This window comes from Triturus cristatus, chromosome 4_1, assembly GCF_964204655.1.
Source record: "Triturus cristatus chromosome 4_1, aTriCri1.1, whole genome shotgun sequence".
Taxonomy (NCBI): Eukaryota; Metazoa; Chordata; class Amphibia; order Caudata; family Salamandridae; genus Triturus; species Triturus cristatus.
The window spans coordinates 923,526,944-923,550,976 of record NC_140585.1 but is presented as its reverse complement, the minus strand read 5'-3'; the positions used below and the strand labels follow the sequence as shown (position 1 = coordinate 923,550,976).

The window sequence follows — 24,033 nt, the reverse complement described above, 5'->3', positions numbered from 1 at the left end:
TTGGATTCGGGAAATAAGAGTCGGCAGCCCTTTAAATCTTCATTCGTTTTTCAGTCCCTATGCTTTTAATGCGCTGAAAAACGAATGAAGTTTAAACAAGGATTGCATGCTGTCTAGTTGCCCCTCCCCCCAGATCCCAAACACCCTCCTCGAAGGAGGTGTGAGTTGGGAACCCCGCGTCCACCACAGTTTGTACGCCCAGCCGCTCACTTTAGGAGTCCATCGGTCACACTGGCTGAGGCTGACTACAGAGCGCGCCCCCGTCAGTTTCCAAAGTCACGTCCGGGACTCTTGCACCTCTGACGCCGTCACCAAGGCTACAGCTGTCCCGTTGCTAAGGGGTGGGTGCTGTAAACAATGGCACGAGGGGGTAAAGCAGCGGCGCTTCACACTCCGAGTATTGCGAGAGCCGCCGCCACAGCATCCGGGACCAGAGCGCCAGTAACCAAGGTAACGGAGTTGCGCTGTATGTGACCACCTCGGCTTCTATCACCTGTTCTGCCCCTGTGCACGAGATGCCACCTAAGCTGCCAAGTGCCCCGTTACCATTAGACCGCCCGGCGGGTCCTCTTGTTTGCTTCAGCCTTGAAGGTGTCCTGCGCATTTCACTGTCCTGCGCACCCAGGCTTGTGGCTCACTGGGGCTGTGTCCGCAGCCTGTGCCAGCGTGGGCAATTCGTGTATATTATATATAAGGCTAATCCTACCAGCTGTGCCGCCACTATATACCTCCCAGTAGTTGCCCCGTAGTCGGTGCCTCCAGTCTTTGCATTCTTCTAGCTCGTGCCACCCTCAACCTTTGCCAGGCAACATGTGGACCACGCCAGTGTCTCGCTCTCACATTGTTCCACTCCATGCCTCCAACCTCGGCCCAACAGGGCCTAGCCTGTGCTCCTTAGCAGGCTCTCCCCCACTGTCTGCGCTACACCATCCACGGCAGTTTAATCTGCACTTCTGGCCCGTTGCTGCCCGTACAACCTTTGGCCTATGCCTATAAACATTTCTTCAGTCGCTGCTTGGGGCGTGAAGGCGCTGATCGCCCCACTCGTGTGTGTCTACTACGTCCAGTGTTAACCAGTCTCTGGTTCGAGTCTCCTTCGCCACGGGTAATTATTCTTAGGCCACCTTTACCTATTGACAGTGTTAATTGCTTTAATTTAAATAGATATTTTTTGTTGTGCCCCTTTTATGCGTGGCAGGGATGAAGAATGGCATGGGAAGAGAGGAAACTTTAGAGGGAATCACTGGGATGGGCTGAGGGGTAGACCCCTGCTCCCTCACATCTTCGTGCAGTGGTTCTGTGTGTGACCAGCTGGGTAACCTTACTAAAGTCTAGGGCTTTAAGTAGGCCGGGTCCTGCCGGTGCTCAGCACATGCAGTTCTAAAAAGCAGGTGCTGAGACTGGTCTTTATCGTGCTCTTCATTTTTGCACTCATCCTAAGGGTGAAATAAAAATCTTAGCTCTGCAGCAGTACCACCCATCACTGCCTTTGAGGTAACTTCAGAGAGATTGGTTTTAGTTCTGTCACGGTCATCATTTCAAAACTGAAGCATTTTCAATATTCTGTACATTGAAGCTATAGTTGTTGCTTGGCAGTTCGGGCTGGACTGTTCCCATGAGGCACAGGGTCAGACTGATTTGAATATGCACTTCTGAACTGGGGTGGCGAGTGAGCTAAAGAAGGATGATGGATTAAACCCAGCTCAGTTGACGGGGGTGAGTGCTTGCAATGTTCAACACTCTGTCTATCATCCCCTTTGGTTTTGCCTTATTGAACTTAAGCAACTAACAACCATTGGCATAGCCAATAGTCCTGGCTCGCTGTAGGCGTAATGTTACTTGATGTATTATATATGTGGATGTTTTAACAAAAGCAGTAAATTACCCGTTTGTCCGCACCCCATGCTAACCACATTTTTAGCTTACATGTTTTATGCCACGCCATAATTACATCGACCACGCCTCTGTGAGAGATCCCCCAGTTTTTCATCCCACTTAAAGCCCTGCTACGGTCCACTGTATTCTTTGTGGCTAGGAGAGAAGGGGGCGGAAAAGGTCAGCCAGGCAAGAGGAGGCAGTTGCCAAGCGAGAGAAACATACGAAACTACATGTATGCGATCTCGCAGCCCAAGAGGCGCAACGCGTGAGAGTTATATCCAGAGTGGCCCCATAGAAAGTGACCTAGCCTTCTTCACGAAGCACATTACATATTCCAAGCAAGGGCACGCCCGCTGTGCGCCGAACAAATCACCGAATCATAAGTGCAACACTCAAAGATCAGTCTTCTTAGCTATCATGTCGGCGCTATACAAAACACCGGACATGAATAAATTCGCCCTTGGATTGGCCTGGTGATGTGCTTGTTTTTCTCAGATGGGCGACAGCCCATGCCCACCACTGGAAACGGGTTCGGGACGAGAATGTCATACTTGAAGGGTACTCTGTAGCGATTCCGTCTTTTAGTGCGCACTGGGCAACGGTCGGGCACCAAATGTTTTTTCTAGAAGAGAAGAAGGCTGCACGTCTTTGGGTGCTCGCCACGCAGCACAGCCCCAGTGAACAGCCCATCCATAACACATGACCTGCAAGAAACATGCCTCAAACCACCCGGTATTTTCAAAGGCGCATCCCTGGCGTGGCTTCTTGGCGCTAGGGGTAGGCACCTGCCAATGACGGCCGAGGACACTGGCTGATAAAGGAATCACTTGCGGGTCATACACTATCATTCAGCTCGTGTGGGTAAAGTCCATGGGCCACCGCAGAGCAGACCGGAGGTCTGTCGCAGTCTAGCTGGTCGGTGTTTTTTGTGAACCCCAATCCGAGTGCTCTGTGTGCCCGGGGGGCAACAGAGAAATAGCACCGGAGCAGAGCCAAGACCACCACCTCCTCACGTTAGGCGGTGGACGAATCCGACCTACATGAAAGTACATCCCGCATCCCGGGCTCTCCTCACATTAGTTGCGCTGGGGTATTCCACAACTTTTCACTGGGCCGCTTTTGGCGCCCACAGCTTTTGCCAGCCTTACCAAATGAAATGAAGGGTGGAGGGGGAAGTAATGAGATAAATCGTTGTTTCATTGATAAAGGAAGAATTGTGAGGTAGCTGAATGATACATGGAGTGGCGCAGTCCACTGTAAGGCCTGGCAGGGGTCCCCTGGGTGCCGGTGCCCTTGCTGTACCCCGTCTCAGAGGGCATGTCCTGGGCGCAGCTGGGCCTTGTGTTGAAGTGAACAATATAATTAGTGGCGAGCTTCGAGCAGCCTGGCCTTCCTCTCCCGAAGGAGGGAGTCCAGGGAGGGCCGTTTCCAGGGAGACTATAAACAGACGTGGGGCACACATCCCTTACAATCCCTAGCAGCCGATGCACAGCGCTCGGAGTGGTTGGAGACCTGACTAGCTCTGGACGCTTCACTGCTACCTGAAAAGAAGAAAGTGCATATTCATAGGACCTGACGAACCTTCTAAGGTAGTCTAAACTATTCTCAGTTGAAGAAAGGATCAGACATACAGGAACTTTTCTGGCAGCCAGGATTGACCCCACCCCTTCAACAATAACAGGGGAACACGAGTCACATACTATAAAGAGCAGTGCTTAATTTGTAGCAGAATGAGTGCCGGTGCCCAAAGCGCTGCTTAGAAACATGTGGCCAGTGATTTTAGCCACAGGCGCACCGAATACTAAGGCTGCCTAGTCTTGAATCAATCTCATTGCTGTTCCATTGGCCATCAGACATTTCCTGGCTCTTTATCTCAGTGATGCAGGTTCCTGCTTTTTTCTTTGTGCCGTTTTTTCTGTTTTTCTCTTTCTACTTTTCACTTTATGTGTTTTTCCCTCTCTTGCTCACAGTTAATGTCTGATGATAAAAAATAAGTCCTAATCACAAAAAGCCAAGTGGGGAGACCTGCAAGCTGACCCACGGCGAGTGGAGGAACATAAGATTTTTTGGGGGAGGTTTACGTTCTCCCTATTATATCATCAACACTCACTAATGGGTATCCCCACTCAAAAAATATTCCTAACAGTCAGATTTTTGGATGTATCACTCTCGTCACTGGCAGCAAAAATGTTTTTTTGTTAGACCCTCACCCACTCTAGTAGTGGCATGCTTCATCATCAAGTCTGACCCTGGTTCTAAAAACTGTAGCTAGCAGGAGCAGTGAAACCTTTAGGAGCGGAGAGGAGGGAGATGGGTCAGTAGTTCTTGAGGTCCTTGGGATCTGCTGAGGTCTTCTTGAGTAGGGGCCTGACTTCTGCGTGTTTCCAGTCATTGGGAAAGATGTCAGTCTTGAAGGTGACGTTGATGGTGCGCCGTAGTTCCAGAGCGATGGCAGAGGCAGCTTTGTGAAAAATGTGCGGGGGGCAGGGGACCATTGGGGCTTCTGAGTGGATTCCTTTCATGGTTGATGCGGTGTCTTCGCTGGTGACTGGGGTCCAGGAGGAGATGGTGGGCTGGCTGTTGTTGCTGGAGGAGGGAGTGGTTTCGGAGTCAGGTGTCTGGTCGATGAAGTTGTCGTAGAGGCCCATGATTTTCAGATGAAAGTAGGAGCCGAGCTTGTTGCAGAGGTCCTGGGAGAGGATGATGTCCGTGGTTTTGCTAGGGAGTTTGGGTGAATTTCTTGATGATGCTGAAGAGTTCCTTGGAGTTCTTTAAAGAAATGGACGGTGCACCAGAAGGTGAAGTAAAAAAAAAACGCTTCCAATTTATCCAAAATAATCCTTTATTCTTTTTCAATCTTTAAAATTCAACCACAACCAACGCGTTTCGTTCCTATGGATCTTCGACAGGGCTGAAAGAACATAAATATAGACATATATAAAAAACATATATATAAAAACACAACACAAGAAACAACACAAAAATCTTTACAAAAATAAAACTAACAACATGTATAAAAGAATACGACTTTGAATACAACAACCAAGAATACAATTATAAGACCAATAACGACAATTGTAGTGAATCAGCATAAATAAAACTTGAGGAACGGGAGAGAACATAAACATCATTGAAAACAGAAAACACAATTCATTGACAATAGAAACAAATATAACAACCAACATTATATACCACATATCAAGATCCATTGAGAAAACCAAACAAGAAAAAAGAAGAAAAGACAACAAGAATATTTAGAGAAAATGGTGAATACAAAAACCAGAAAAAGACAGGGAGGGAAACAGAGAAAAAGGAAGAGTTCCTTGGAGTTGGTGGAGTTGTCAAGGAGCTTGTTCTGGATGAAGGTCTTTTTGGTGGATCTGATGCATTGGTGGTATTCCGTCATGGTGTTCTTGTAGGTGGTGCGGTCTTCCGAGGATTTGCTGTTCCTTCAGTTCTTCTCGAGATGTCTGCAGGTGCGTCTGGATTCTTGGAGGTCAGCGGTGAACCAGGTGGTCTTCCTGGGGCGCTGTCTGTCGGGGTTACGTAGGAGTGCAAGCTCGTCTGCGCAGTTGGAGATCCATCTGTGGAGTTCTTTGGCTGTGAGGTTTGCGTCAGTCGGGGTGGAGGAAGAATCGCAGTTGAGGGTGCAATTGAGTTGCTCTTTGGTGATTTTTCTCCAGTTTCTTCGTGGAGGACGGAGTGCAGGTTTGGGTGCCGTGGGTTTGCCAAAGTGGAAATGTACGCAGTGGTGGTCCATCCAGAGGGGTCGAGTGGTGGGGCTGAAGTGGATATAACTACCTCCTGCGAAGATGGGGTCGAGGCTGTGTCCTGCCTTGTGGGTGGGGGTGGTGACAAGTTGTTTCAGTCCGAGGCTGGCGAGGTTGTCCAGAAGGGTGGCGGAGTTGAGGTCGGTGAGGTTGTCGAGATGAAAGTTGAGGTTTCTGATGAGTATGTAGTCTATAGACATGATGGTGTGGGGCGCGATGAAGTTGGTGATGGTGGTGGTGAACGCAGTTCGAGGTCCAGGAGAGCTGTATGCGAGAGTACCTCTTAGGGTTGCTAGGGGCTGGTCTGGATCTGGAAATGGAGGTGTTACGGGTGGTGGGCGGGCTGTCGCTTGAGCTGGAGGTTGTCAGGCGGAGGGAGCTCTGGCGCGTGATGGCAAGTCCTCCTCCTGGGCGGTTGGGGCGGTCCTTCCTCTGGACCTTGTATCCATCTCGGGATGGCGGTGGCGATGTCGGGGTGGAGGTGGAGTTGGAGTTGGTCCAAGTTTCTGTGAAGTAGGTGACGTCTGGCGAGATGGTGTCAAGGAGGTCCCAGATTTCTACAGCATGTCGGTGCAGGGAGCGTAAGTTGAGGAAGATGCACTTCAGGGCTATGGTGAGACTGGTGTCCAGCATGGGTGTGGCGGCCGTGGCGGTGCGGAGGGTGGTGAAGGTTCAGCGGCAGTGGCAGCAGGAGAACTGTCCGTGGGTGGTGTTTGGCATGGAGAGCTGGCAGTTGTTGTTCCTTCCGGGTTTGAGTGCGAGGAGGAAAGCTGAGTCATAGCGGTGGGGGCTCAGAGTTCCAGGGTCCCTGGCACTGGTCATTGTCGGGTCGTGGATGGGCGCAGATGGGCTTGCCTTTGGCATGCCAGCGGCGTGGCCGTACAGCAACCTCCATTAAATAGGGGAGGGAGGCACAGCTGGGAGGCAAGAGCGGGAAAACGGCAGGGGGAAGGTGCCGCCGGGGCAGCAGCGGCGGGAAAAGTCAGGCGCAGAGGACACAACAGGAAAGGCAGGAAAGACAGTGAGATGAAAAACAGGCAAAGAGGCACAAAAACAAAAGGCACAATAACAGGCAAAGGGGCACACATCAAAGGCACAATAACAGGGCACAGAAATAACAGCAATAACAGACACAGACAGCCAAAAACAGGCACAAGCAGAGAGGCAGACAGAGGCCTCGAACCTACAGGTAGAGGCGACGCGGGGTCAGTGGAGGCGGCACAACAGTGGAGCTGCTGGGGAAGAGAGCAGGACCCTGGCCAGGAGGTCAGGGGTCTTGTTGGTGCTCCCTCGCAGAGACCACCATTAAATATGGACGGGAGAGTGAGGCTCAGCTGGGATGCGGGAGCGGGAAACCGGCAGGGGGAGGGGCTGCGGGGGTAGCAGCAGTGGAAAAAGTCAGGCACGGAGGACACAACAGGAAAGACAGGAAAGACAGGGAGAAGAAAAACAGGCAAAGAGGCACAAATCAAAGGCACAATAACAAGGCACAGAAATAACAGCAATAACAGACACAGACAGCCAAAAACGGGCACAAGCAGAGAAGCAGACAGAGGCCTCGAACAGGCAGAGGCGACGCGGGGTCAGTGGAGGCAGCACAACAGTGGAGCTGCTGGGGAAGAGAGTAGGACCCTGGCCAGGGGTCTTGCTGGTGCTCCCTCGCAGAGCCGCCATTAAATAGGGAAGTGGGAGGGTGGCTCAGCTGGGAGGTGGGAGCGGGAAACCGGCAGAGGGGAGGGGCCATGGGGGCAGCAGCATCAGGAAAAGTTGGACACGGAAGATACAACAGGAAAGACAGGGAGAAGAAAAACAGGCAGAGAGACACAAAAACAAAGGCACAATAACAGGCAAAGAGGCACAAATCAAAGGCACAATAACAGCGCACAGAAATAACAGGAATAACAGATACAAACAGCAAAAAACAGGCACAAGCAGAGAGGCAGACAGAGGCCTCGAACCTACTGGCAGAGGTGACGCGGGGTCAGCAGCGACAGCACAACAGAAGAGCTGCTGGGGAAGAGAGCAGGACCCTGGCCAGGAGAAAAGAGTAATGTTCAAGATACTCAACCATGCCTACAAATGCCTCCACAACACCGGATCCCAATACTTCATTGACAAAATCTCCTTCCACGTACCCAAGAGGAATCTCCAATCCACTGACCTCACCCTCGCTGAACCCCTGCGCATCCGCAGAGCAAGAACAGGTGGAAGAACCTTCTTCTACATCGCGGCCACGACCTGGAACGAGCTGCAGATCAACATTAGATGCGCCCCCACCCTGCACATCTTTAAGAAGACCCTCAAGACCTGGCTCTTCGACTAACTGGAGCTGCTCCCCCCCCCCCCTCCCCCCCAGCGCCTTGAGACCCTCACAGGTGAGTAGCGAGCTTAAAAATTCCTTGATTGATTTATTGATCAGTGGCATGACTTCTTTGACGAATGTGTGACTACAGGGGTACGTTGCTGTTCTCCTCTCATGGTGCCTTCTTTGTTTCCCAAACAGGGAATCAAGTTTGACTATCGCTACATTTGATGGGGCTAGTTGTCCAGTTATTGCATATAACCAGTGTTATATGTTTGTCTATCCCCCTGAAATAAAAAGGTAGACAGGAAATTAGATTCTGCTGCATTTTTTGTCCTGAAGAAAGCCCTGGACGCAACGTGGCCATTGTTTTGTGGGTTGAAACATGTTGACAGAATTATAGGGTAACAGGTTCATCATCCCCAATTTTTAGCCACTCATTTGTTTTGTCGATCATACGTGACCAACCGCTGGAAAGCTTGGTTGCTCAAGGTATTTTTATTCTTTAAAAAAATGACCAGGACTGTTATTTATATTCAAAGTACCCACTGGAATATAATCGGACCCATCCTGTTTTTTAGGGACCAGGATGAGACCGATTATGAAGTATGCCACTACTAGAGTGGGTGAGTGTCTAACAAAGAAACATTTTTGTTTTTAGCAAAGAGGGTGATACATCCAAAGATCAGACTCTGTTAAGAATATTTGTTGAGTGGGAATACCCATTAGAGTATGTTGAGGAAAAATAAGTGTCTGTCCCCTAAAATCCATGGCGGTTGACCCCACTGGCACAAATTAAGCATTGATAAGGATATTCAGCCAGAGCAAAGTCTTCAAGTTTGGGATAAAATAAGATTATATGGCCCAAAGCAACCAAATCAGGGACAACAAGATATTACTGAATGCTTGGACAGTTGAGAAGATGTTACTTGATAACACTTAACACCTTAAAAGGAATTTTAACTCTAACAGGTTGATCCTGAGAGCAAGAGATTATTATAAACCTTATGAGGCTGTCAAGGAGGGCAATGCAATTCTAAGGCATTAGTGAAAAGCCCCCCACTTCCAAATCCCAAAAGTAAATAAAATGGATAAATAGTGCATCAAGCAGTCAGGGTACATGCCATTTCATCATATCACATGCGCTAGTTAATTTTGTGAGATCACAAAATGGGTTAATGTTACAGGGCTGAAAACCTCAGCAGTATGCAGTAAGATAATGAAGGCTCTCAGTTTTCCATTTGTACTGATTTTTACAGATAAATACAGACAGAAAACAATGTTCTTACTGTCTGGATTTATATTTAAACGCAGAAAAATACACAAAGTTGTCCTGTTGTGTGAGAGTTTCCTTGCTGTCCTTTATAAATTCCAGGTCGCCCACTGAGCAGATAGATAGCATGGAAAGTTAAAAAGCAGGATGAGATTATCTTAAATATAGGAATTTGTTAACATATATTTGTATATAATGCTTATATTTTTCTGTTGGTGTAGTGTTTTGTTATACTTGCTGCTTCATTTTCTAAAATGTGATAGGCATCATAGCTTGATTGTATGTTTATCAGTTACATAAATATGGAAATATACCATTTTAAGACTCCATTAATTTCCAAAACACTAAATAAATATGGGTAAATAAAGATGGACAAAAAATAAATATGGATAAATACAGAAGGAAATGTTAAATAAAAAAATACCATAAAACCGGGAGCCATAAATATAATGCTTCTGTTATGGTCCTTGGTCATGGAATGAAGGGCTTTGGATAACCAAAATTAAGTTCTACGGTTGTGGACGATTTCTGTCTGGAGTAACATGCACATTCTCAACCATGAATAGTTTTAAACTAACTAGTCTTTGAGTGGTTTATGTCATCGTTGTTATCCTGGCATGTACAACAGGTACTAGTGGTTTATCTGGATAATGATGTGGTACCTTTTGGACTTTTATGTCTCAGTGAAGGATTACCAACAGACGCTCAGCGAGGAATAGAACAGATACCGTCTACTTCCAAGTCATAGAGCCAATAATGCAAATGTCATGAAGGATATTTTACGGGCTTTAGAACATATGACCACGTCTAGAAATCACCTGCTCTTGGGAATTTGTAATCTTTTTTCAAGTGACTACAACATTTAAAGAGATATCTGAACTCAGTATCAAATATGTCCGAGCTTCACTTTAATGGATTTTGCAAAACTCTGCCCCTAGTGTTGTAACATTCTTCAGTATGTTAAAACTCCGCGTTTGTTCTCATACCTTAAGTCTAAAGTGTTTGGCAAATTTCATCAGGAAATAAAATTAAATTTCTCTATTCATTTGTGAATAAATAATAGAAATAAATCACTGGATTTCGTATTTTCTGCCCAGGATATAACTGGTGCAGACAGGAATTCTTCCACAATGTGCAGCCCTCTAACAAGCTGGCACTGGGGTTTGGCAGCTTTTACCTAGGCACAGTGCCTAGCCATAGCCCTCAGAACTCAACCACACACGGTGCCACTCTTGAGACTGCAGTTTTTATTACAGCTGTGCCTTCAGCAAAAAATGTAAACATGATGAACCAGCATTAATCTGATGAATGAAGTCATGTTTCCCAGTGTATTTTAGAGTCCTGCTGTCTTGAGGATCATGGGGTCATGAAGGTAGTGGAGATTAGGGCAGATATTTTAAACCCACACTTTTGTCAGAAAGTCAGAGGATCTCTGATAGCATATGAGGTTACTGCACTTGCTGCATATATTTTATTGTAACCAGTGAGTTCAAATCAACATGGTTCAAGGGGATAATCTTCACCTAAGCCGTCTGCAGTCATCTATGAGTAACAAGTCCGAATTGAATCACCCCTCCAAGATAGGTAACATGAGTACCTTTGAAAATGGTAACATAAGCATCTGCCATTTACAGTAGTGTGGAGTGAAATATAAAACAAGTTTTAGTATTTTTCTCTGCAGTTCTGACTCAGCCATTCATTCTTCCAAAATTGATAGCATGACTATCATGTAAGTTGAATCATAGTTGTGCTAATGCTTTGTAAAGTGCTTAGACCCAATCTGGAGGGAGTGTTTGCAGCATTTATCAGCTCTATGACTATGTGTAATACAGTTGTAGCTATATGCTTGATTATTGTAGATGTAGTGTCTTGTCTTCAACGTTTTTGCACCCCTTTGTTGCACTTTCACAAGGTTCCAAAAAGGCAACTCCCTCCAAAACTGTGGCATGTCTCTCCTTGAGCCAAGCTCCAGCGACCCATGCCCTGTTTCTTCGCTTCCCTACTTCAAAAATCCCTCCTGTGGTGACTTGATCCAGAGGTCTATCTTCCCTCCCTTTGTCTTATGCCGAACCATCCTCCAAGCTAATCTACAGGAGGTGCTGCTAATAGGTATGGTTATTCCATTCCTGACCCCTTCCTCTAGCAGGACAAGTCTGATTCCTTTGAATGTGTCCCTTCTTTTCAAGGGCCTTTGATCTGGCAGCTGGGGCAGCAGCAGGGCAGCTCAAAGCATAAACCTCATATGCCAAGTAAATATGTGAAGCAATCCATATATTTCCGAACTGATTTTATATTTGGATTACCGGACCAGCAATTTATATGTAAGACAGCAACTGTGACTCTTGTATTCCAATCTGGAATGAAAGTAAACCCAGTTTGCAGATGCCTTGTGCAGTTGCACTATGCCCGAAATAAGATGGTGATTTCTATTTTGGTTTCCAATCAAAACCATCTTAATTTAGTCAGGACCGCATCTTCCACAGTGCAACATGTGCATAAATATCAGGTTTCTACCCCCACACTGCACCATGTGCACGTGTTCAGGCGCAACCAACGCACGACTTTATTTTGATGTTGGTAGTAGAACGACAGGGGCGGTAAGTGTTACCTTATCTAGACTGTTATTGAGAGAAGCCTGTGAGGACATGGCATAGTTAATGAAAATACACACCAGGAGATGTATCCTGGATAGAGCTGTTCTTTGTAAATCCTTAGCTCCTCTTTTTCTACATGTCACGTGTGCCTTCATTCAATCATCAACACTGTATCTTGGGGTTTGTGGTCTCATGCCTGTTAGGAGGGAAATACATGAGACATTCTCCAATATGGAATAGTTTTTTTCTAAAACGATGGTATCACACCTGACATGGGATTACTTGGGCAGCTATTCGCGAATAATTATAGTTAAACCGTGTTGTATATGCACAGCAGAATGCCAAAGTTTGCATTTTCTTGAAATGGATAATTGAGCTATGCGCATGTCCCACATGTCAGAATGCTTTGGAGTTCAGAGCTTCAACACCCACCTATGTCATTACAATTAATATTTTCGATTTTTTGTTAAATTATTTTTTTCTTTGTTACAAAACTTAGTCTGTGAAAAAATATTGTTAGATCGTACATAGATTTCAGTGACACACCCCTCCTTCTGGAACTGAAGACTGACTGTAAGAAATTGGATTTTTGATTGAGGGGGGTGAAGACCCTTCTCAAGCAACAACCACATTCCTTGTTAGGGTGAGCCACAAGAGTCACAAATGTAATCTGTGCTTAACCCTCTGGTAGCTCGGCACAAAAGCAGTCAGGCTTAAGTTAGAGGCACTGTGTTAAGTATGTATGCAGTACTGTGAACTACTGGGCCCAACTGTGGTGGCTGAGGCCTTTTACTCCTGATGTCCCAGGACCCGATCAACTGGGCCAAGTACCCCTTCTGCACATGGCTCTCAGTGGTAGCTGTGGACAAGCCGTCAAAGGCTGCCTTGGTGGGAAGGGGGTGTATATACAGGTAAGTTAACACGTCTCATAACTCAAAGTGCACACAGTATGAACAATAAATCAATGTCTAGTCAAATACTTTTGTAAAAAAAAACAAGTATTTTGTTTCTAACTCTACTCATGCAAAGGAATAACGACAGTCATGAGCAGTAACACACTCCCCTTTTGGTTATTGCACTAGTCATTGTCAGGCAAATACCAGTTCCAGCCTCCATGGAAGAGTTATTCCCTATTTACTGGTGGTTGCATCCAAGGAATGCGTACTTGTAGGCTATATTCAAGAGTTCCCCTTCACTTCTTTAATAATTAGTCAAAAGTATCTATGGTGCCACAGCATAGTTAGCAGCGAGTCCACTGGGGCCTCAAAGGCCTAGTTCCAGTCTTACCTGCTCCAGCTGTATTGGAGCATTCATCGGTGCAGCGAGTGCCCTCTCTACAGGTGCTTCCGAGTTCTGATCCTGTTTAGCACAGTCAGGCTGCTTGCGGTACATGCAGTAGCACCTGGCAGGCTCACCCTCTCTCCTTCGAGCAGCGCTGGCAGTTTGTTCCAGTGGTCGGAGCTGCTCTAGTTCGGCAAAGACTGAGTTGGGAGGGATTTCGATCCTTAGCTCCCAAATAAAGCCTAGCGAGGGTGCGACATCTCCAGCAGTATCATTGCAATCCTCGAGTAATCACTCAGGTGGATGTCTCCGAGTGCGGGCTTGACCCGCCGGTCACACCCGCAATCCTTCTGTTTGGGCAATAACCCAAACTCTTGACCGCAGTAGTACTAGCAGCCCCTTCCTGGCATATGGAGTTGCCGCAGTACTCACAGTCTTGCATGGACTCTTCCGGTGTGATCACCTTCATCATAGCGGGCACTCTTGGCAATAAAGGTGGAAACAAGTCACAATTCTCCTGGCCCAGTAAGTTCAACGGCGGTCCCCTCTGGCATATGGGCTCACCGCAGTAAGGCAGTGTGGGCCTAGAACTTCCATCATGGCCCTCCTTTCACGGTTTAGATCATGGCTGCCCTCTCCTGGCAGACGATTCCTGCACACGAGCAATGACTCAATCTGTATACAACTCCTCTCAGTAGGGCACTCCCTGGACCTCACACGCCCCAACGCTCTCCTCTTACTCACAGTGCACACTGGTCTTGGCAGGCAGGTATTGGTGCTCCAGGGCCAGTGGTCTTGATTTCCCTCGATGAAGTCCCATCACCCAGCGGGGAGACTAGCAGACCGTCTCCACTCCTGCTCACAGGCAGAAGTCTTGCAAAGCATTTCATCCTCACTCAGCCCATCTGGCTGCTTAGCATATGACACATATTGGGGCCTCTACCACCCCTTCTTATAGTCCTTTTCCAGACACTAAATGTGATTTGGGGTCTGAGGGTTTGGAGTTTTATATTGGGGTTCTGCTTCTTTTGAAGTGCACATTTTTGCTTTTCTTCTCTCCTCTTGAAAGGATGTCTGTCACACCAGGCAAGACATTGAAGCTGATTGTCTCACAACAAATTTCATGGGAGTATCCAGATTTCACACCAGGATATCAGCCACAATGATTTGTACATCAAAATGATAATCCTGGGCTCCCAGACCTACTCTTTATGATTCCCTTATCGGCCCCATATCCTTTCCTGAGATGTGTCCTTCCTTGTGATCTATCACTGAATCAAAGAGCAACCTTTTGAAGTGTAAATGGAGTGTCCCTGCCTCTAGTCTATATTCTACCCAGTTCACAGGAATGCAGCAGTACACAGATTTGTCTGGGGTATTCCTCTACTCCCCATGGCTTCACCAGGCAGGCCAGGGCGTCCCAAAATGGAACCCAGGGTCCTTCATTTAATGTAACATTGCAGGCAAAATTGCACTCAGTGTACATTCACATCACACTTACTGTCCAGTACTATTACCTGCATGCATTGTGCCAACACACATGGATTCAGCACACACATTCAGTCTACACGCACTGTTCAGTACTGTTGCTTTTCTGTATTGTACCAGGGTGTGCTATTGAAAAACACACACTCTGCCAGCAAACACACTCACCATGTGTGCGCATAACATTTCACTCTTTGTATATTGTACTTCACACAAGCACTTATACAGCTAAGCACACATGGTTTAACTGTGCACGCACTGCACAGCGCTACATCTCACATGTAACATATTTGTTGCAGGCATATCTACACCCAGTACATGCACTAACCACACATATCTTGCGCAGTACTGCTCATACCCTTCCCAGACACCCATACATCTAGCATAGAGTCACTGCTCCTGTGCAACACTCCACATCTACCTGATGTCGGACAACAGTGCGTTAAGCACACAGCAGCGCAACTTAAAAAAAGGTGAGTGAGCCTGTAGGCTTCACTCCAGTGACACAGGATAAACGCTCCTGTTTACTACTACTGATCACTACACAGTATGCTGCCACCTCCACACTTGTACTGCATAACTCCTGGTGAAGGCGGTAGCTTGCGCACCCCTACCGGTCCAACAAGACTGCAATCCGTTAGACAGGCCTATGTCATGGTGCACACCCAAGATCCGCGTTTACCTATGACAACAAATTAGTATTAGGGATCCAGACAACAATACAGTTGGGTACTCAGGGCAGGGGTACACGTCTTTTAGCATGCAGATGACTTTTCAGTACAATTAAGTACGCAAACAGTAATAAAGACAAAACGCAAGAAAATTCCACACCAATTTAGAAAAATAGAGAAAAGCTGAATAAATAAAATCACACCAAAACAAAAGAAATCTAATCAGAAGAACTGGAGTTATGAATGTTTAAAATTTTAAGTGAAAATTAGGGTATAAAAAATCAAAGTGCCCACTGCAGGTTTGGGTGTGTGAGTGGTTCTGTGGATGATGTCATCAGCGATGTCACTGACCATGTCATGAGTGATGTAATATGTTAGGCCATAAGCAGTGCATTGTGGTGGCGTAAGTTATAGTTAGCTCAGGTAACTATAACTGCTGAATTTCTATGATTTTGTACGAGCAATATCTCAAAATTAGTTCACAGAGCTGCAGTTCCTCAAGGCCTTACAAGAGGTGCCTCTTGAGTCAGATGCAAAAGCATTAACATTCTTTCTTGTAGCCTTAGTTCCACAAGTCGTTACTAAGGGTCCCTCTTGAGTCTGATTCAAAACACTGAAATTCTTTCATGAAGCTGCTGCTCCATAAGATGTTATTACAGGTCCCTCTCAAGTCAGAAGCTACTGCTTCGAATGACCTCCGTCAAGCTGAGGGGGTGTGACTTTAACATATACATTTGCATATACACATTTGCTATTTAAATTATTTGTGCTTCCTTTCAATAGAAAAAAATCAGTTTATCAAAGCTGGTTTGAAATAAGGAGTCAATTACAGATGTCAAGTAATTACTTGATTCTTATTACAACAATGTAGGAACTAGCACTGGCTGGTAAATACAAGTGACTTCAAATAACTAATCTTAGAAATATAGGTTGAAGTGGGTGTTATAGCATGTGTAATGAAGCTTTCTAAAGTAAAGTGGTTTGACCCATTGATCTATCTTGTGTCCTGAGAAGGGAGTGGGGATTATGGATTAACAACGGAGCAATTTAATGGATATTTATAGTTAAATACAAGTTATTACTTATTTTCAATGTTATTGTTTGGGAAAGCAACAGGCTGGCATATTTCATGTATACACAGTAGCAGTCACTACTACATTTTGATGCCTTCAAACTCCTTCTTAGCAAACTGGCTTTTGAGTGGTACTATGCATTCACCGAGAGACCTGATCACTCACTTATACAGTCAGTTACGCAGCCACTGAATCATCCATACAGTCACTCCATACAGTCACTCATACACCCACTGATTCACCAATACACCTTGGTGTATATAAATTAAACACTTATAAACTTTTGAAAAAATACCCAGTCACTGGAAGATGTCATCAGTGATGTCATTTGAGATGTCATCAGTGATGTCACTGACCATATGAGGGATGTAACATGTGAGGTCATAAGCAGTGCATTGCGGGGGGCAGGTGTTATAGTTAACTCAGCTAACTATAACTTCTGAATTTCATTGTTTTTGTACAAGTGAAACCTGAGCCTAACTATAAGGTCCCTGTAACTTTTTTCCCCCAATAAATTTCTAAGGTTGTTGCAATTTAATTTCCGAAATATAACGTACCTGTAACCTTTGGGTTTTTTAGTGAATTTCAAAGGTTTTTTAAATGCAAATTCCTAACTATATCTTTCCTGTAACCTTTGTTTTTTTCAGTGAATTTCTATGTTTTTTAACTAGTAGTCACGTTTTCAGTATGGTGGCGGGGCCTCCGACCAAACCTCATCAAACCCGCTGTCTGAGACTTACTGGAGGTAACGGATGGAGATCCTGGCCCTCAAGGACCCTCAGCATTTAAGGGGACTTCATCTCCCAACTAGTAGTACACCAGAAGGCGTGTTTGTAGAGAAGTGTTGAAAGGGGGCGTGGCCTCTGACCACCTCTCACCAATCCCACCGTGTGGGACTCACTGGAGGTAACAGGAGCGGTTTCTGGCCTCCACGGGTCCTCAAGAGGCTTGGGGACCTAATGCCCCAACAAGTAGTGTGCCAGGAGGTGTGTTTGCAGAGTGTTGGAGAAAGGGGGCATGGCCTCCAAAGGCCTCTCAGCAATCCCACTGTGTGGGACCTACTGGAGGTAACAGGAGGTTTTGGTGGCCTCCAAGGACCTCAGCAGTCAAGGGAAGTTCATCCCTCAACCAGCAGTGCGTGTGGAGGCACGATGGCAGAGTGGTACAGAGAGGGGGTGGGACCTCCGGCATTGTGCCCACAGCCTTTTCTTTTTTTTATTGTAACGGAAGTGGGACCCCATCCCTGGGGCCGGGTAGTTTTAGAATGGGGAGCGGGTCCATTCAGTCCCCCTCCCCTAGCCGATTACAGCCCCGGGGACCCCATCCCCCGTAGGCCCGGCTTTTTCTTTTTTTAAACAATTTTTATTATTAAAGGAAGGGAGGTCGTGTGGCCCCCCTTCCCTCTGCAGATTTTTGCTCGAGGACCCCATCCCTGGGCCTACCTTTATTTATTTACTTTTAATACACCCCCACAATATTGGGTGCCCTGGTCCCACCAAGGGTACCCAGTTTCTCAAGTTGAGGACAGCAAGGGGAGTCTGAAGGCCCCATGGTCCCTGCCAGCTCCCTGCATCCTTGCTTTTGGACAGAGGGAGCTGTTGAACATGCAGCTCCCTTTGTCCAAAAGTAATTCTGCTTTGCTTCTAGTACGCAAGAGCATTTTTTATGCTCTTTCTTGCTAGAAGCATAGCAGAGATTGCTATGGATTGATGGGAGCGGTAAAGCTCCCCCCAAGGCATAGTAAACTGCAATGTCCCGGGGTGCACACCCCAGGACATTGCAGGGGCCATCCCTGAGGGGTGACGGTCCCCAGGGCCGTTATTGGCCCCAGGAAGGGGGTGCGGGGCCCCCCTCCTTGCTTCAAGTTTGCTCCGGGGAGGTGGTGGTCCTCCGCATTCTTTTTGGCTAAAGCCCCGGGAAGTTGGAGGTCCTCAAGACTGCTGGGGCGGTCCCTGCAGCCCCTGCTTTCTTTAACCATAAAGCCCCGGGGAGATGGCAGTCCCCGGGGCTGCGGGGCTCCAAGAGGCCCTCCAAATTATAATTAAATAAGCCCCATGGAAGTGGGGGTCTCCGGGGCAGTGGGGGAGGCCATATGGGCCTCCCCCGCTTTCATTTTTAAAGAAGCCCCAGGGAGGCGGTGGTCCCTGGGGCATTATTCAACCCCTAGGAGGGAGGGCCCATGCCCCCCTCCATAATTTAAATAATGCCCCAAGAACCTGGCCCACCTGGGGGCCAATAAGGAAAGAAGCACAGGAGCCAGCATCGTTTCTTAAAAACTTTCAGCTAGATCCGTAGATCCTGCTGGTAATTAAAAAAACAAAAGGCTTTTTTTAGGCCCTTTGGGGTCCCAAATGGACCCCCCCCCCAAGAGGCATAGGGGGTCAGGATATTTCTACTCTGCCTCTCTTTTTAATTTTTTGCTTTTTTGTGGGACTCAGCTCAAGCCGAGTCCCAAGATGGCTGCCAACACTTCCGGGTTGAAGTGTTGGCAACCAATCAAATTTCAGTATGATTTCAGTAGGATTTTGGGCTCCTGGATAGCTATGTTTTTTTTAACTTAAATATCTCTGAAACTAATGAACGGATTTACACCAAATCACAAAAAGCACACTTTGTGGACCAACTTCTAACTTTCTGCCAAATTTTGTTTATTTCTGTTCAGCTGTTCGGGCTGTAGTCGTGTTCAAAAATGAAAAATACCCATAGACATAACATGGGGAAAATACGTTTTGGGACCCCCTTTTTTTCTCGCCCTCCCTCTTGACGGATCACTCTAAAATGTTCAACACAGCAGCTAAACCAAAAATGAAAAGTTCTTTGGAAATTTTGTGAAGATTCGTGAAGCAGCACTAAAGTTATTGGCAAAACAAAAAATGCTTTTCCTATTTAAACTTTGGTCCTAACTTTAACTAACTAGGTAATATATATATGTCTGGACAAAGCTATACCTCTCTGAACAGCTCTAATTGGAGCGAAACACTGTGTCAGAGGTTGCTTTTACTCATTTCAGGTTGCCTTGGTTGGTATTTTACCAATTCAAAGCTGTAATATTGTGCCTGGAGTGGTAAATGGCTTTTGTCATTTTACAGTTCGGCAAGGACAGCACTGTGCTAGTCCTATGCTTAAAGACTTTACTGTAGAAATGGCAAAAGACTTTGTCCTTTTCTATCTCGGCATGGATGGCACTGTGTTAATCCTATGCTTAAAAACTTTGATAGAAAAGCAGACATTTGAGGTGAGCAGATCTAGAGTGTCGCTGGTTTTGAGAGTGCTCTATACAGGAGCTGCTTTCCACCTAAACTTGAGAACTACCCAGAGTTCTCTGCTTCTTTTTTGCATATGTATATATATATATATATATATATATATATAAATATATATATATCAATCAATCAATCAATCACATAACTTTATTCAGTATTAAAAAACCATGAAGGTACAGATAATATACATCAGAATTAAAAAACAGTTTAACAGTCTAAAATTCTCCATAATACACGTTCGGTACATCAGAGAATGGGTGCCCCTCCCTTCAGCCAATTCCTTTGTAGGTCCGTGAACACGGGGGGACTTCCTGGTCAGTCTATATTCTCCTAATTTTCCCTTGTTGCTCTAAGCCTGACCGCTACCCTTAAAAAATGTACAGTACAAAACAGAGTCAAAGCGTCTGAGGACAATTTTAAAAATAACAAGGCCACTCTTGCGTGTTTAAATCTGGCTTTCTTTAAAATTCTCTTTAAAAAAAGGCTCTTTGGCTTTGAATAAAAAAGGACATAGTAAAACAAAGTGAAGGGTATCCTGTGGAGACCGTTGGTCGCAGCCACATGGTCCCTTCATCTCTGTGGACGGTGTATATCCTGCCGGGTCAGCTAGTACGTGGTGCAAAAGATTTAACCTGAACCGTGTCATTAAGAATCTATCATGGGCATTATGAAAGTAAGACAGATAAGATTCAATGCGCATGGATGTTTTAGTTAAAAGATGTTTTCTTACTGACGGCTTAGTCAGCTCCCTGTCTTCCTTGAGTGTTGTTGCGTGCTTAAAGAACCTGTCCTTAACCAGAATCTTATCCTGCATGGATATTTTAGAGGTGTTAGTAAAAAGGTCTGCACATCCTATTCCTTCAAGGGAGTCCTTAGCGTACTTTAGCCATGGGATATTACGCCCCTGATCACGAGCCAGGCAGTCTGCTATGACCTGCCTACTGAATGATGCCTCTGTATTTGCCCAAATTTTGACCCAGCAGATTAGGGGTTTAACTCCCAGCCTAGCCCTGATATAATGAGCGCCAAGTCCTTCATGGGCGATATAGGATGGCATGCTCTGTGGCACTTTGAGCAAACGCTGAAAATACTTATTTTCCTCTATTTGAAGTTGCTTCACATCAATAAAACCCCATACCTCACTTCCATACAAGACTTTGGCGCAGCACATTGAGGTATATAATCTCAAATTTGCTCAGGTGACCAACGACCTAACCTTTCTGCAAAATTCATGATTGACCCAGAGCAGCTAGTTAAAATACGACATTTCTCCTCTAGTAAATATTTAAAATTTCAAAGGCCATCAAATAAAATACCCAGATATGAGAAAGAATGTACTTTGCCCAGTCGATGTTCACCAATGGTATAATTGTACGTTTTACTTGTTTTTTTGCCCACTTCCATAACATATGATTTTGACAGGTTGGGAGACAAATCTAAATTCTCCAAAAAAAGAACAAAGCCATCTATCAGAATCTGTAGCCCTTTAGATGTGCAGGCCAAGAGGACCGCATCGTCCGCGTAAAGCAGGACGGGATTCCTCTAGAGCCAATCCTGGGTGTATCAACCTTTGAAGTGCTAAGTGCCTGATCAAGTCTGTTTATATACAGTGTAAACAAAAAAGGGGCCAGAATGCAGACTTGTCTGACCCCACTAGAACATGCAAAGGGTTCTGTAGTATTTCCCTCCTGGTTATATCTGACCATGGCAGTGGTGTTCCAGTGCAAGAATTTTAAAATATTAATAAGTCCCGGATCCACACCAAGGTCACCCATGAGTGCCCATAACTTCCCTCGGTTGACACGGTCAAAGGCCGACGTCAAGTCCATAAATGCCAGGTACACGGTACCTTTACTGGCGATGGTGTACTTGGCTGAGAGCAGATATAAATAAAGACATTGGTCAGTTGTTGACTTCCCAGGCCTAAAACCATATTGGGTGTCAGTTATAATGTGCTGGTCCTCAGCCCAATCCATTAATCGGCTGAGGATAGCCCTCCTTAAAACCTTTGCTGACACATCTATTAGGGAGATTGGTCTGTAACAGAATGGGCTGTCTTTATTTCCTTTTTTTAAAATGGGGACTATCGTGGCTATGGACCAAGATGGCGGCATTATAGTATCAACTGCTGCATTAATGACTCTTGTCAGGATGGGAGCCCATAAATCTACCTTGCTCAGAAAGAGATTAGGTGGAATCCCATCGGGACCCGGGGCCTTATTTCGGGTCAGACCTTGTGAGAAGTTGGCCTGGTATTATGATGTTCACTAGTTAAAGTGACCACCTTGTACCATGCCAAGCAACCCTTATGGTGTGGTTGTAAGTCAACCTTTTCGGACTAGCTGCCCTAGTGGTAGCGTAGGCTAAGCAGTCTTTGAGGCTAAACTCGTTAAAGCGTGTTAAGCAGGCTGTTTTACCAAATGTAACCCCCCTTTGTACCAATGAAAGGACACCACACAGATATATATTCAAAATATATATGTATTTATTACTCAAAGTATCCCCTAGACTCTTTATGAGCACAGGAGCACAAATCTTTAAACAAGACAATGTTATAATATACAGAAGTTGCACTTTATATGGATGGGCCCTGGTGGCCACTCAAACCATATACTAAAATAGTGGTATAAGTACCACGAACAGGAAAGTGAAAAGGCCTAGGGCCTCTAGAACCACTGGGCCTACAAGGAGCTAACATTAGTTAGTGACCAGGAGGTCCACGGGTCGCGTGTGCAGTGAGGAAAGTTACACGCGGGCTCCCATAGGTTTTCAATGGGTGCGTAAAAGTTACAAAGTTACTGCAGAAAGGGTCTTCTGAATGGACTACGATCTTAAGATTTGAAACACAGACACTAGAGATGATTCTCTACACTTGGGCACCGGAGTGCCAGCTTTACCTCACCCACAGGAAGCGGGTGCATAGGTCTCGAAGTGCGTCGGGTTTCTTCTATCGATTCAATGGAGCCTGTCGACAAAGATGCTGCAGGCGGTCGGTCCAGAAGAGATGCGGTGGATCCAAGAGTGGATCGGAGTTGTAGAAGACCTGAAAGCAGAGGGGACAGTGTTCACAGTCACTAGCCAGTGACCGGCGTGGCACCAGGTAGGTACCAGGCGATGTCGGGTGCAAACAGGTGATGAAGGGTAGCTTGTCTCCGCAGCCACGTGGTCCCTGAAGGTTGACGACGTCCAGGAGTCGGTTCACGAGCTGTCCCACGCAGGCTCTCGCTGTCGGCGGTGTCAGCGACTCAAAAGAAGCAAACAAGCCTTGGCAAAGGCAGGAGTCGTGGAAAGATAGGAAAGCTGATTGTTCTGACCAGCAAGGTCAGAGGGGCTGCTCTTTTGGAGAGCAGCTAGGGCCAGTCTGGAGCAACCAGACCAGCATCGTTGATTTTAGGTTTCGTCGCCAAAATGGCCACTAGCCAACGGGCCAGGGACCGGGCAGGCGCATCGAGATGCAAAGTGCAGAGGGGCCCCACGCAGATCGTGGAGATGCTGGAGGGCTCACCTTTGGTGCAGATGCTGCTCGATGGTTGGGCTTCTCAGGACCCAAAGCACAACTTGGAGGGAGCCTCTGTCGCTGCGCTTGCAGCTTGTCGTCGGTCTTTCAAGATGGCTGGCTCCACGTGTCTCGGTGCCTCCACGGGTTCCTTCTTCTCAGGGACTGTGGATCGGGCGGTGAGAGGTCTGGAGGTCCAGGTCTTGTCGGGCTCTGGGCTCGGGCTCCGGCAGGAGGCGGCGGCAAAGCAGATGTTCAATAGCTGGTTGGTGCTTGCGTTAGCAAGATGGTCACTCCCTGACCATAGGGGAGATTTCCTTCAGTCTTCTGTGCAGCAGAGCGTCGAAGTTCCCGTCTTCTTCTTGTGGTTAAGTTGATTCCAGGATGTCTGAAGTCTTAGGACACAGCTCCTACCTTTAAGCGGATTCTAGGGGCCGGACTACCTGCTAGGTCCCTCCCTAAGGGTGGGACCAGGAAGGGGGGTGTTTACACCCCCAATCCTTTGTCCAGCTCGCCCCAGGTCCGGGGCTGGTGTGCCCCAGGACCGTATTGAACTGGCATATGCACCGAGGCTCCTTGTGAGCCTCAGGCATGTCTGGTTTCTTTCAAGCCCTACCTGACCAATACACAAAATCCTGTCTGGGGTGGTGCACGCACCTCCCCTGGCAGGAAACCCTTTGTCCACACCTCCAAAGCTGGAAGGACTCCCAGCAGCAAGAGGGCAGACTTGTGTCTGTGGTGGCAGCATCCATTTTGTGGAGCTGAGGCTATGTCTGATTTTACCCGGGTTTCAGGTACTGTACATGTCGTGTCCCTCTAGAAGGGTGGAATGCTAACCCCGTCGCCAGAATTGGCGAGGGGTTAGTATTCCAATTCGTATGACACCTTACTCGACATGTTTTGATAAAGCCAAACCAAAGATAGCATTTAACCGCGAGGTTCATAAT

General features: G+C 46.6%; 1 protein-coding gene across 2 annotated transcripts in view; it reads left to right on the top strand.

Annotated features, from left to right (window-relative positions):
- Positions 1-352: 352 nt before the first annotated feature.
- CIMAP1B (ciliary microtubule associated protein 1B) overlaps positions 353-24,033 on the top strand; it is a 106,689-nt gene continuing 83,008 nt past the window's right edge. The window contains exon 1 of one of the 2 annotated variants that reach the window (XM_085653765.1): positions 353-450. The gene's annotated coding sequence lies outside the window, so the exon portion shown is untranslated. Of the gene's footprint in view, positions 451-3,446; positions 3,468-24,033 lie in introns of those variants that run through there. The other variant, XM_085653766.1, reaches the window with a different exon arrangement.